Consider the following 13,482-nt stretch of genomic DNA (forward strand, 5'->3'; position numbering starts at 1 on the left):
TCCGAGTGACAGAGTTTTTTTTTTGTTTTTATTTTATCGAAAAAAAAATATTTTAATTGTTGTCTTCAGGTCCTATACAAAACAACAGTTATTTTGCATAATGCAAAAAACGAAACGGTTTTTTGCCCCGAATATGCAAAAACAAATCGATTTTTTGCCCCGAATTTTCACTTATATTTAATATTTTCAAATTTTAATTTTCCAATTTTAAAAAAATACAATGTCTTATCTAAGTTTACAATCTAAGTTAACATAGCCTCGGGATGTGCTCTTACCGTTGTGCTATACTGATAAAAGTGGGAAGTAACTGAACATTCGAAAGTGGTTGAAAAATCACAAATTAAAAAAAAATTGTGTGACAAAGAAATAAAAGGAAGATGGAACAAAAAGATCAGTGAGTTAATAAAAATGAACCGGAAATGATTTAATTAAGAAAATTAAGGGGATAGTAAAAAACCTATAACTTAATAAAGAAATGCCGAGAAATTTACGTTTTCAGGGGGTTGGGGTCCCAGTCTAGCTTGCGTGGTCCCTATGAATCAGTTTTTAGGTAAACTGTAAGCCTACCCTATACAGATACAAGACTGTTATCTTCTTCATAAAAATGGGCATTAGTCTAGTTGTCGTTTTCTAAAGCCAAATATTTAGTGATTGTCCTTTTCTGAAGAAAACATGCTAAACACACAAGCAGTACTATTAAATTATTTATTTTGTACTATTTCCAGATATCATGGTCTCTTTTCTTAAAATACATCCCCCCCCCCTGATGGTCCGGGATATAGCCCTAGGAACATATTTAAAAAAAATTTACCAATAACATTTTTACTTTACAAGATGAAAAAACACGGAAGAAAGTAACGAGAAGAAATGTCATTTGAAGATTCGACACAACAATGAAATATGTTTATAGTTATATATGGGACAACCGATGGGGAGGGTGGGATAATATACAAAAATTGACAACGATATTTGGAAAAAATTTAGCATAAAATTAAAAATTCCGGCTCAACTAACCCACCTCAATGCTTAGATTTAACCCAAAAATAGCTTATTTTTACAGTTTCATATATTTTGTCAATACCAGCTGTTCATAATCCCATATAAAAAGAGCAACTTTTGTATATAACCTGATATTACGTCAAACCAATCAGAAGGGGTGGGGGATGAGGTTCTTATGGGAATAATAAGGCGTATATAATCGGTAATAGTCAAATAGCTAATAAACACGCAAGATAAATACTAAAGGAAACTAGTGAAACGAGTATCAGTCAGTAGAGAATTGGATCGCAAAGTGTTGTTTTGTCATTGCGTTCACAATATTTAAACTATTGTTTTTCGGGGTTTAGGGGGGAAAATTACCTAGATTAGGTTACGTTTTTAATATGTACTATGATTTAGCCCCCCCCCCCCCCTAATGTGCAAATATATAGCCCAAATTTGGTTCTAAATTTTCATATTTTCATCATATTTTGTTTTATTTTATTATCATTAACTAATGAAACTGGTTCCTTCTCCATATAATTTTAGTAAGACTGTTGACGGAACAAGATTCAAAGTCAACTGATGAAATTGAAAGTTGGTGAGGTGACTAACTGACTATTGTCACTTGTCACTAAACAAATGATAATCGTATGTTCATGAGAGAGAATGTGTCTTAACTTACTATGCGAGTAAGGGAAGTGGGTATTTTCTTATCCTAATAACTGAGTGATTGTTTGATAAGATTAAATGACCGCGATGTCAAAAAATGTCGATACTCATGTCAGTGTAATTAAAATGGGGACAGCTGATTTTTTCACGGCGGAAAATGGATTACTCAGAAAATGTGAAACTTCCTCATTATTCAAAAGCGTAACATAATTGTAACATAAATTCAAAAACATAACAAAAATGTAACGTTTTTAGGACCGTAATGTAAAACGTACCGTTTATTTAAAACGTACCAAAAATGGTACGAACGTAACCTTGGTGGCAACCCTGCACGTTACAACTTGACACGTCTGCATCAAAAGGTGCACAGCCATAGGTGTCTAGTACACGCCAGTTACCTTATATTTGAATTAATCAAGAGAGTTCTTTGCGTACATTCTATGACAACAGAGATCAAAGTAATTTCACTAAGGAAATGACATGACGATCAAAGGTCTGCCACATGGAATTAAATACATCCAACGTTTCAAGTCTCTTCAGAATAAAATATAGGTTTTGTATACCAGGATCTTGCGCAAGGGAGGAAAATAAATAACTAGCACTATATCCCAAGAGGTAGCAACCTGACGATTTGGCAACAACCTCTGCCATAGCTAGTCTAAATTAGGGCGTGAACAAGTATTTCGTATGTCAATTTAATAATCAGAGGCAATGAAAACCAAGCTATTCAATTTACACTTTACTGAAAAGAATTTATATTTTGAGCTGTATTTTTTGTTCGTCGTCACCACAACGCAGCTACTCCTTCCCTGTTAAATCCTCTAAACAGATTATGTGTCATTTCCATTTTCTTTAAAACAGTAAGTATTTTTAACAGTGTTTTTATTTGTCAAAAAATCAGCTAAGAAAATTTGATAAAATCACTATAATAATTAAGATGACTGGACAGAACCAAAGAGAGTAAACTGATTTTTTCAGTTTTATAACTTTAAAAGAGAATATATGTAAAATACTTTTTGTTTTTAGTAAAGTGTAAATGATACTACAGCCTTTAGAACATTCAGGTGGTATTTGTCCTACTCCTGATCGTGATAATTTCTATTTTGTTTGTTTGACTTGGTTATTGATTTTTATCTCTTTTCGTTTTAGGATTTTTTTATTCATTTATAGCAGTATCCGTTTCTCGACATCAGTAGAAGCGCTTCTCCGTCTTTGTATCCAGTATTATTGTTTATTCTCGTTTCTGTTCGTTTTGGGTTTCATTTATTCATTGATAATAACTTTGTTCGTTCTCAGCTTCAATCATTATAGCAAACTCTGTCATATGTTTTAACACGACTTTTTAATTTTTTGGAGAAACCAACTTTTGGAAAACATTTTTTAATTTAATTTTGTTTGTTTGTAATTGTCATTTCATTGCTGATGAATGTTATAAATATCCGTAAAGATTTTTTTTTCTACTTCAGAATCAAAATGTTGGATTGTAGTTTAAACGTTTGGCAAAATTGAATATTCAGTCTTAAGTAGTTTAATACATTTGTAACAATAGTCCTACACATAAAATTTTGGATTGGTGTAGAGGAGCTTCATTGTTCGCATAAATTGAAAATCAGCGTAATTTTTCGTGTTTTACAGGACTGAAGCCATCTTAACCCTCACTCTATAGACACCCTTGAATATAAACATGTCTTAATCCGCCATTTTATAAAAGAATTGTTGTAGTAATTGCTTATTTGTTTGAATACATGCATGTCAAGGTCATTTATTTTTAAAAAGTTCTCTTTTTTGCTGTCTTGAAAAAGGACGTCACGAATCATTGCAACTAGACTGGTTTCTTTAATTCTTGCCGTAATTGAGGCTCCCTTGGTCTATTAACTTTAAATGATGTGTCCACTTGGCCTGGTCTATACGCTCTTAAACTTCAAAGCAGAGTAGTTTATTTTAATCCAATTTTAGTATCAAGGATGGATAAAACTACACTTAGTTCCAAAATTTGTTTTCTCATTCAAGCCCCCATAGTCCAATCAACTTACTCTGAAAGTTTCCTACCGATTAGTGAAAAATGATGCTTTACATATTTAGTGTTTCAAGAATCGACACTGCCCACTTATGACACTGCAATAAATAAGTGTTGCCGAGCAACACTTATCCATTATGTTTCAACGCTACGTTCACTTTACCCTACTACGTTTCACTTTACAAATATAATAAAATCCGCCCTCCGAGTGATCTGACGCTTAGCAGAAAGCCATACTTTACCCATTGTCTATAATGCTCTATAAGCAGGTTTTTCTGGCTATTGCAGTGTAAATTACGAACCTATCAGAGAGGAACAACATTTTGTTGTGTGATTACAAGAGAACTAGTGATTAGGCAAGAGAACTTACCTATAATCCACTGTTACAGGCTAGCACATGTAGGTTGTAATTACCAGCCATATGTTATGGTTAAAATGTGATACTTTGATATTCCCTGTCGCTAGGAATATCGCTAGTAAGTCTAGGGACCACACATCCAAGCTGAATTGATCAATTTTGGAAAACTTTCTTGCCCTAATCCGAATTAAAAAAAAAACAAAAAAAAACAATAAATCTCGTAATATCTAAGAAAACTCGCATTTATAATTTTGAAGGAGAAAGCCAAAATATAACTGAATAAACTAACAGAACAAACAAAGATATCTTGCCCTCCTTCGTGATCAAGCGAAAACTGTGACCAACAGGGGCGTAATTTGCTATGGGACATGGCAACTGCCCCTCCAAGACCTCGTTTTGACCCCTCCCCCCAGACCCCAGTTTGTAGGGTATTATTAAATTACCCACTATTCTACTAGTTTTACCATTCATTTTTGTCAAATACGACAGCCTGAGATTGACTGACAACAATTGCAATCCTTTGGCCGAAAAACCTTATCTTGAAGGAACTACGGGTTCAAGAAATTATTTCAACCAACCTTTTAGGCTTTGCTTTGGATAACGCAAGAGTGATACAAGGTAAGTAAGCAGGTCTGTCTTTGCTTCTAAAAAAGATATGCCATGGATTGCTATATTCTGATTATTTGCCATCCATTCGCTCTGTGTTCAGTCACAGCATGCAATGTTCTAGGTCCTGAAATCGTTAAGTTTGCCCTTGGCGTTTACGATTTTGTTTATACAGCTCCAAAAGAAGTCATGCTGGAAATTCATCGGAAACAAACAGCTTTTTCTTGAAAAATTCAAAAACAAACCCTTGCAGAAATTTCATGGAGTTGTCGGGCATTATTCTATATTCGTTTAAGACACGATGGTTGGCAATAAAGTAAGTAGTCATAAGGCTGCTGGAACAAGAGAATGACCTGAAAATTTAGTTCCAGAGCATGTTCGCCGACAATATTCCCACTGCAATGAGTGTCCATGAGAGCGTTGGAATTCTTAGAATCTGGCTGCATTACCTCTTTTGGGGATATATTTTACTGGTATTGAAATGTCTAAACCTAGAATCCCAGTGCAAAAGTGTTAGAGTTCACATGATTCTTAAGAAAGTGTGCAAAATCCTGTGTGGAATTATCCAGATTTTTTTTCAAAAAAGAAGTTGTGAACAAAAATTTGGGAAAAAATCACCCCAACGAATAGGACGAATTGAATAAAATCGAAATAAAATTGAAATAAATCGAATTGAATTTATCAAGTATTTTGGGCAATAGGTTGCATCAAGACTGGGCTGGGTAATTGTAGACAGAGAAAAGCCAAGACAGATAGTCCAAGTAATTGAGAGGCAAATGTTTAATTGGGAAAAATTTCAGAATAAATACCGAAATTTTTAACAAACTTGTGAAAAATTGGGAGAAAAATTTAAGAATTTGAAATAAATAGTGAAATTTTAACAAAGTTCTACAACGAAAAATTTGCCGAGTTTTGACCCGATTTAGACCTTCATAGACAAAAGAAGATTATTGGGGTTATTCTTTTCAATGGAAACCTATAAAAAAGAAAAAGAAAAGATTTTGCAAAGTAAAGATAAAGAGAAAAGAATAGTAGTTAAATAAATAAAAAGGCCCTTCAAGTCCAGTAACAGGAATTTAGGTAACAATTTCAACTTTTGCCTGGAATTCCTGTTTTATTTATAAATTCTCTTCCTTCTTGATCAGTTGTTAGCCTTTGAAAAACATAATGTCTTAGCTCAGAGTGCCCAACGCGTCTTTTTGGTGTAAAGCTTATCATTATTGACCACCGATTTCTGGTTTTTTTTCTGGTGATTTTCTTGGTGAAAATCTTGTAATTTCTTGTGATTTTCTTGGTGAAAAACATGTGATTTTTATTTGGTTGAAACCGCAACCCTGATTTTATGATCACTGCAAATAATTTAAATCAAATTGTAGAAGGCCTTGTTATTCATCTCTGAAGAAGGACATTTATTAGAATAAGAATTGAAAAGATATTCTTTGTTTTTTGTTGAGGAAGGTTGATTTCCAGTATTTTTTGTATGATAAGCATGAGGCTAAGGCCTTTTCCATTGTCAAGCCAGATTCAAAATTAGCCTAGGCCTATTAGTCCTCATTGATAAATTTTATGTTTGGAATAATTTGTAGGTAAAGGTGCTAATGCAGAATGACTCCTCCTCAAAAGAAAACACTATAAAATTTGGAAATAAACTTTAAGTAGCCTAATTCTAAATTACTGAAGCCTACATCATTGCTAAAAGCACTTAACTTTACTTCACACTCTGTTTTGAGCTTATAAAACTAAAAAGGATTTCAAAATGTATGGTGACAAATGTTTCCTCTTGTGTTTTTTTAGCTAGAAAAAATAAAAAAAAATAAATAAGGTGAGATAGGCTACCACAGCCTCAGACTGCTAGTCACTAGCCAACTCAACAGTTTAATCATCATAAAATTACCTTCATACTACCTAGAAAGTGGATTGTTTCTCCATGAAATTGCCAAATTCTTTTCTTGAAATTGCCAAAAAAGTACCATGTATGATTGGCTCAAATATTTTAATCATGTACAGTACTCATGATTTTAAATACATTGATAGGCTAGCCTAGTTAACAGTAGAGATAGGCTACATGTATCCTGGACATACATTTAAAGCTTAAGCCTAATTCTGGAAATTTTTTTCTAATCTTGGACACATAATCTTCAAGTTCGAACAAAGGGTAAAATCCCAGTACCTAGCTACTTTTTTCTATCTTGAATAAAGGTTAGGTTAGGAAAATGAAAGTTTTAATAATAAATCCAGTGCCAAAAATGTACTTTGGGAGGGTGGGTGTTGTAAATACTTCATAATATGCAGAATAATTATACCTAGGCTAACACATTTTGCATACAGACACACTAGGCTATACTTTACCCCCCCCTCTAATGTGCAAATATATAGCCAAAACTTGTTTCTAAAGTATTGTATTTTCACCATGCAGATTGTAAACTAAATAAATGTCATTCAATACAGATTACAAACTCAATGAACACCAATTCTTCTAAAGTACTGTATTGTCATCATACAGATCATAAACTAAATAAATTTCATTCAATACAGATTGTAAGCTCAATGAAAACCAGTTGTACTTAGCTTCTATATATATAGGCCTAGTTGCTATAACATAGGCACTATAACAGACTAGTACCCTTTAGTCTATAGACCCATCCCTGAAAGTTTCATTTTTCCTGACCTAACCCATGAGTGCCCATAGGCTGAAATCCAGGGGGGGGGCTTACCTGGTCTAATTGACACATTTAATGCTATATAATAGAAATCTCAAAACAAAAATATAAAAAATAAGGCAGCAACATTCAGCCAGGAGGGGGCTGGCATCCCCTTATGGGCACCCATGACCTAACCCCTTTCCAAGATAACAAAAAGTAGCTAAGCTAGAATTTTACCAAACAAAGTAGCCTATCTAAATAAACCCAATCATGGACAGATTTAATCTAAGACAAGTGTTGTGAAGCAGATTATTTATTTTTTAAATAGGCTAGGCTATAGGGGTAACTTCTGTCTACATTGAAGTGTTGAGAAACCATAGGTTTCCCAAGATTACAATCAGCCAATCCCAACTAATGTAGTTCTAACTGTCAGATAACCTTAATTACCCAAACCTATAGACATCATATCCAAGATTTGGGACCTGTTGTTTATGTTTAGGAAATATATGTTTTATTATGATTCTTGTCGGAGATTAGGCACTTTCTCAGTACTATTGTCTTACTCTATAGCCTATCGGTCTATATTTTGTCTTTTTTATTTCTTTGTTTGGTAGAATATGAACAGGGGATATTAATGGATCTGCAGAACAATACATATTAATGAAATAATAGTAGTACCATTTGCTTCTATATTTTTGTAAAAGTATAGTGCATGAGTACTTGTAAAGGAAAATTTCCTAATAAAATAAAAGGTGGATAGTAGCCTACCATTAGCCACTCCCTGATTGTCCCAGGTATAGCCCTAAACAATATATTTCTCCATCATCTCCATGCATTGTATTTATTTGTTAGTTGGTTTCTAACTTTTCAAGAGCATTTTCCCTGTTTGATTGCAAAATAATTTAAGATCTGCTGACAATCAAATATTAATTTGAAATTATTTAAATTCTGGATAACAATAGAAGGATAATTTGATTAGTAGATGTTGCATTTTATAAAGTGAGGTCTAAGAATTAGTAAATATTTAGTGGTTGATGTCTTCTAAAGGAAACATGCTAAATAACTACAGTAGTGCCATTATATTGCTTATGTTATGCTACTTCTAAATATTATGGTCACTTTTCTGAGAATGCCCCCCCCCTGATGTTCCTATATATAGCCATAGGGATATACAAAATACCAAAAGAAAACAATAGAACAAAAAAATATATTTTTACAAAAAAAATATATATATTATGTGTATCTATTAATTAGATTACTGTGTTTAGTTTCCATTGTTATTAATTTTTTTAAATTATTTTAATAATATTTCTATTGATAATTCTATTGTTCTTATCCTTGCTCAGGCAAAACTAAATTTCATCAACTTGAGACTACAGAAAACCTGGTTAAACAAAGAACCTATGGCAGATTTAAGTGCACAGATAATCATTAGTGAAACCTAGCCATACACTTTAAGCTTGGGCCTAAAATTGGAAAATGCTGTCTAATCTTGAAAATAGGATCATAAAACTAGAACAAAGTATCTAAATCATAGACAGAGTCTATCACAGATACTTTCTTACTAAGGCAACTCTTGTGAAACAAAATAATTGTATTTAAACAGGCTAGGATGTAAGCATGACATTTCTTTCAGTTTCAATGTAAATAAAAATCTTTGATTACAGGCAGGCCATCCTATCTAGCCCAATCCCAACTGTCTAAAAATATCTATGGTATGTAATATTCAAGATTATGAACCTGCTGCCTCTGTTTATGAAAGATAAATTTTAACCAAAATACTTGTCCAAGATTAGGCACTCTTCAAGCACTAGGGGTGTTACTTGGTTTCTTTTGTGCTTGTCTTTCATTTGATTTCAGAACAAGTAGATTTAATTGTTTTATTGTTATATTTTAGTTAATGATGTATGCAAAGTTTTTTTCTGATATGATCTTTTAAAGCAAGAAATGATTGAGTTTTCAAAATGTGTAAGGGTGCTTTGTTTATTGTTGTTTAATGAGATACTACTACTACTATTCTTCCAAACTTTTTTCAACTTTGAAAAAATACACTGGACCTTGGCTATTCTATTTTTAACGTCTTCAGTGCATCTACCATCTGTACTAATAATACTACCCAGTAGGTAAAACTATCCATTTGATTGATGTTCTTGTTACCCAACATCACCTCTTCACCTTCATTTATTCCTAGTCCAAGAAGCTTTTTCTTTGTAACATTAATTTTCAAGCCTTTTTTTGCACCCTGAACTCTCAAAACCTTTAAACATTTCATCTAGGATACTCAAATCATCAGCATAGTCTCAGTTGAGGAGAGTTTTACCTTTCCTTTTGATTCTGTGCTCTCCCATGAGTAAAATTGATTTTAGATTCATGGCATTTCAGAGAGGCAAATAATTGTTTATGGATGCAAGAATACAAACTTTCAGAAAGTTGCATGGTTATTTGCAGAAATATTCTCTCCAGAAAAATAAAATTTCATTCATAAAAAGATACTTAGGATATAATGAATTCTAGAAGAATTTCAGGGAACTGGGGCACTAAGTTTTTCTTGGTAGGTAAAAATCAAATATTTTGGGGAATTTTCCCCTTCAGTTAAGGTTTGTTAAAGTACTACTGCTGGTTGACACTAACCAGACCTCATGGAACATGCAAAGTTTCTCTTTTCTGTGTACCTTGCTGATGACAACCAACCATTCCTTAGTACAACTTGCATATCTGCTTGTGCATATTTGTCCAAGAACTGCTTACAGCTGAAGAGCCATGCTTTACTCACCACTACTAGCCTACTACTAATGCTAACAACTAACTGCACCACCAAACTGCCTAAGGTCAACAAAGCTGTGCAACCTCATACTCTGCCTCAATATATTGAAAGCTTCACTCTTTACCCCCTCCCAAGAAGCTGTGATTTCAGTTAAATTCTTTCTTATGACCCTTTATCACTCTATTTGGAGACAACCTGCTGTTTGTTTGGTCCCAGACAGATGGCAAAAAAGGACAACCTTTGACACTTGTTTGTTCAAATGAAAGGTTTTAAGTCATATCAAAATAGTTCAATATGGTACATGTTAAAATTATGATCACCGAATCTCCTTCATTTAGTTTTCAGAGTGAGAACACCTTTTTGGATTCATTGGATTTTGAAGTCTGCTTTGGACTTGTATTAATTAGTAGCTTGAACCTGAATTCATTCAGTGATCATAGCCAGGGGCGTCCTGAGGCTTATTTTATTGGGGGGGGGGCAATCTTTGTAAACCTTACCAAATTGCTAACTGATTTATGCCGAATTTCCTGCAGAAATCAAGAATTTTGCTAAATTTTGGCCGATTTTGCAAAATTTTGGCTAAATTTTGCCTTTGGTGAAAATTTCACCAAATACCAAAAAATTTGGGAGGGGCGCCCTCCCTCTCGGGACGCCCCTGATCATAGCTAATTCAGTTGTTACTGGTCAACTTGACCTAGATTCAGTGTGAGATTATCTTTTTTAGATTTTGAAATCTCATTAATTCAGTGATTTGAAATTGACTTAATTTAGTGACCTTGAAAACAATTGTTGGACTGATTCTTGGGTATATGTTGATTTTTTGCAATGGATAAATTAGCTTTTCAGTCACCTGTTTTGAACTTTTTGCAAAGAAAAATTCAAAGCATGATGGATTGGGAGCTAGTGGTGAAAGTTGCTTCTAAGTTCTTCAGCAAGGAAATTCTGAAAGATGCAATTGACATTTGTAAAGATATGCTTAAGACTGACATTTGTGAGAAACGTAGGGGCACAATGCTGGCGGCTGCATTTTTGGGTGATATTTTTTACATTTTAACAGAAAGAGCAGCTAAGAAACTCCAAACACCCCATTTCATGATTTTCGATCCTTCAGATGTGCCAACAATACCAGATGAGCCCAATACTATCATAGCTTTGAGATTGAATGACCGTGTTAGTATTCTAACCCAATTAGTTGAAAAAAAATGAGTCCATGATCAGTGATAGTGATACAAGGCCAATTGTTTGGCCTGCTGCTCCACAACCAAAGCTGGTAAGCTACCCAGTTGTTTTGTCTAACATTCCAGCTAAGCAGCTCCAAAGCAGCCTGAGTTTATTGAAAGGCTATGCCAAATCAACAAGTTGCAGCACATTGAACATGACAGATATTGCTTGGTTATTCACATGAAGGATGAAATTTCTGCTTCTAGTGTCAGAGCTGCAACTCCTGAGGATCTCAATATTTGTTCAAGAGCAGTCAAGAAAGAGTTTCCAGGGATTACAACTATTGATAGAGATTTCAGTGTATTGAACATTGTGATTGCAGTCAAAAGTGTTGTTGGTGCAAGGCGTTTTGGACAGTCATTGGGTGCGGCTAAGCTTTTGTTCACAAGAGGAGTTGGAAGCAGCACTTAAATATGGTATTGAGGTTGAGTATTGCCTTTATCAAGTTTCCAAGCCCTTAGAAAGAACAAAACAAAGCTTCAAGTGCCAAGGTTTTTACCATATAGCTCATAACTGCACTAATCAATTGAAATGCAGTAAAAGTGCCTGTGAACATAGTAACAGCTGTGAGAATCCTTGTCCTGAGCTAAGTATCAAGTGCGCAAATTGTAATGGTAGCCATACAAGCTCCAGCTTTCAGTGCAAAGAGTTGAAAAAACAAGCATCAGGAGGTCATTGCGATATGGCATTACAGGCAAGGCGTTAATAACCAAAGTTTCTATGTGGGCTAATGTTTTTTGTTTGAATGTTAATGGAGCAAGAAAAAAGTTAGATATTCTACAGTTAGTTTTTGTTGTATCTGACATAGTTTGTATTATTGAGCATCTTTTTAATGTCGATAAATATGAGAAGATTGGAACTTTTGACCCATCACGAGTTTTTATTTGCCCAGCTATATCTACCCTAGGTAGGCCCTCTGGCAGAATTTTGGTAGCAGTTCATAAAAAGTATTATTGTAAGGTTCTTGATATTAGTGATTTTTTTGTTGGAGTGGATTTTAGTAACATGGTGCTTATGTGTGTTTATATGCCAACAGTTAACCAGGATGAGAATTCATCCCAAAAATTAGCCATGGCTTGTGCTTTGCTGTCGAAGTTTACTCACCAAATATGGTCGTTGGGTAAAAAGCTGACGATTTGTGGTGATTTTAATGCTGATCTTTCAAAAGCTATGTCCCCCTTTTCACAGATGTTTATTAGTTCTTTGCCATCATATATGCCTGTTGTTCCAAATGATATTTTACTTATATTCATGATTCTGGGCCCACTTCTAATTTAGATTTTGTGGTCACCATTTCTTGTCAAGTAGCGAGTCGATCAGTACATGTTTCGGATAATTTTTTGCTCCGTGATCATTTTCACCTTGAATTTTCTTTACCGATTTCGGTAACGAGAAGTAAACTTTCAACAAATAAAAAAAAATATGAAGAAGTGCTGGAATAATGTAAATATTGAGCTATGTCATTATGTTTTTGATTTGCACCTTTCAGAGATTAAGGTCCTGTTTCATTTGCTATCTTCTATGTCTAAAGGTAATTCTATTGATATAGATTGGTATCTTACTGAGATAATTCATTGTTTAAAAATTGCCGAGTCTTTTGCTATACCTTCAGTCTCTGTTAGAAAAAACACTCAGAAAAAAGGTTGGTCAGATTTTCCTCTGCTTAAAGAGGCGATGCTCCAACATCGTTTCTGGTATCATATATGGTTGGAGCGCGATAGGCCTTGTTTTGGAATAGTATTTGTTGGTATTTGCTGACCTGTTGTTGGAAATTGGAAAAAAACAACAAGTATATGATATATCTTATTCTGTCCGAAATAATACTCAACTTCTATGGAAACAAGTTTCTAAAATTACACGTTCGTACTCTCTAGAATCTGAACAGATTAGTATTTCTGATTGGCATGCTTATTTTTCGTCAATTTTTTCAGCAGACTGGCCACCTCTAAAGTCTTCTTTTTGAAATATTCTTTATAGTTACCTATCAAATATTGACCATAGTAAGAACTTTGTTAATGTTCCACCTTCATCTGTAGCTACACAAGTTGAATTGATGCAAACAGGTAAAGCCCCCAGTCCAGATGGACTATAGACCGAGCATCTGAAGTGCAGCACGCCATGCCTTTTTGACCACCTTTCCTTGTTGTTCCTGGCAAATGTGTCTCAGCAATCATGTACCCAAGGCCCTTTTTGAAGATGTTATAACTTGTATTAGAAAAAAGAA

At 34.1% G+C, this 13,482-nt stretch overlaps 1 protein-coding gene across 4 annotated transcripts in view; it reads left to right on the plus strand.

Annotated features, from left to right (window-relative positions):
* The first annotated feature begins 5,957 nt into the window (after positions 1-5,957).
* Positions 5,958-13,482, plus strand: part of LOC148939969 (spindle assembly abnormal protein 6 homolog) — a 98,437-nt gene continuing 90,912 nt past the window's right edge. For 2 of the 4 annotated variants that reach the window (XM_089105958.1, XM_089105956.1), the window contains exon 1: positions 5,958-6,089. The gene's annotated coding sequence lies outside the window, so the exon portion shown is untranslated. The remainder of the gene's footprint in view (positions 6,090-13,482) is intronic. The other 2 variants (XM_089105959.1, XM_089105957.1) reach the window with 2 other exon arrangements.

Source organism: Artemia sp. Qi Xiang Cuo, chromosome 20 (assembly GCF_049724085.1).
Source record: "Artemia sp. Qi Xiang Cuo chromosome 20, ASM4972408v1, whole genome shotgun sequence".
Taxonomy (NCBI): domain Eukaryota; kingdom Metazoa; phylum Arthropoda; class Branchiopoda; order Anostraca; family Artemiidae; genus Artemia; species Artemia sp. Qi Xiang Cuo.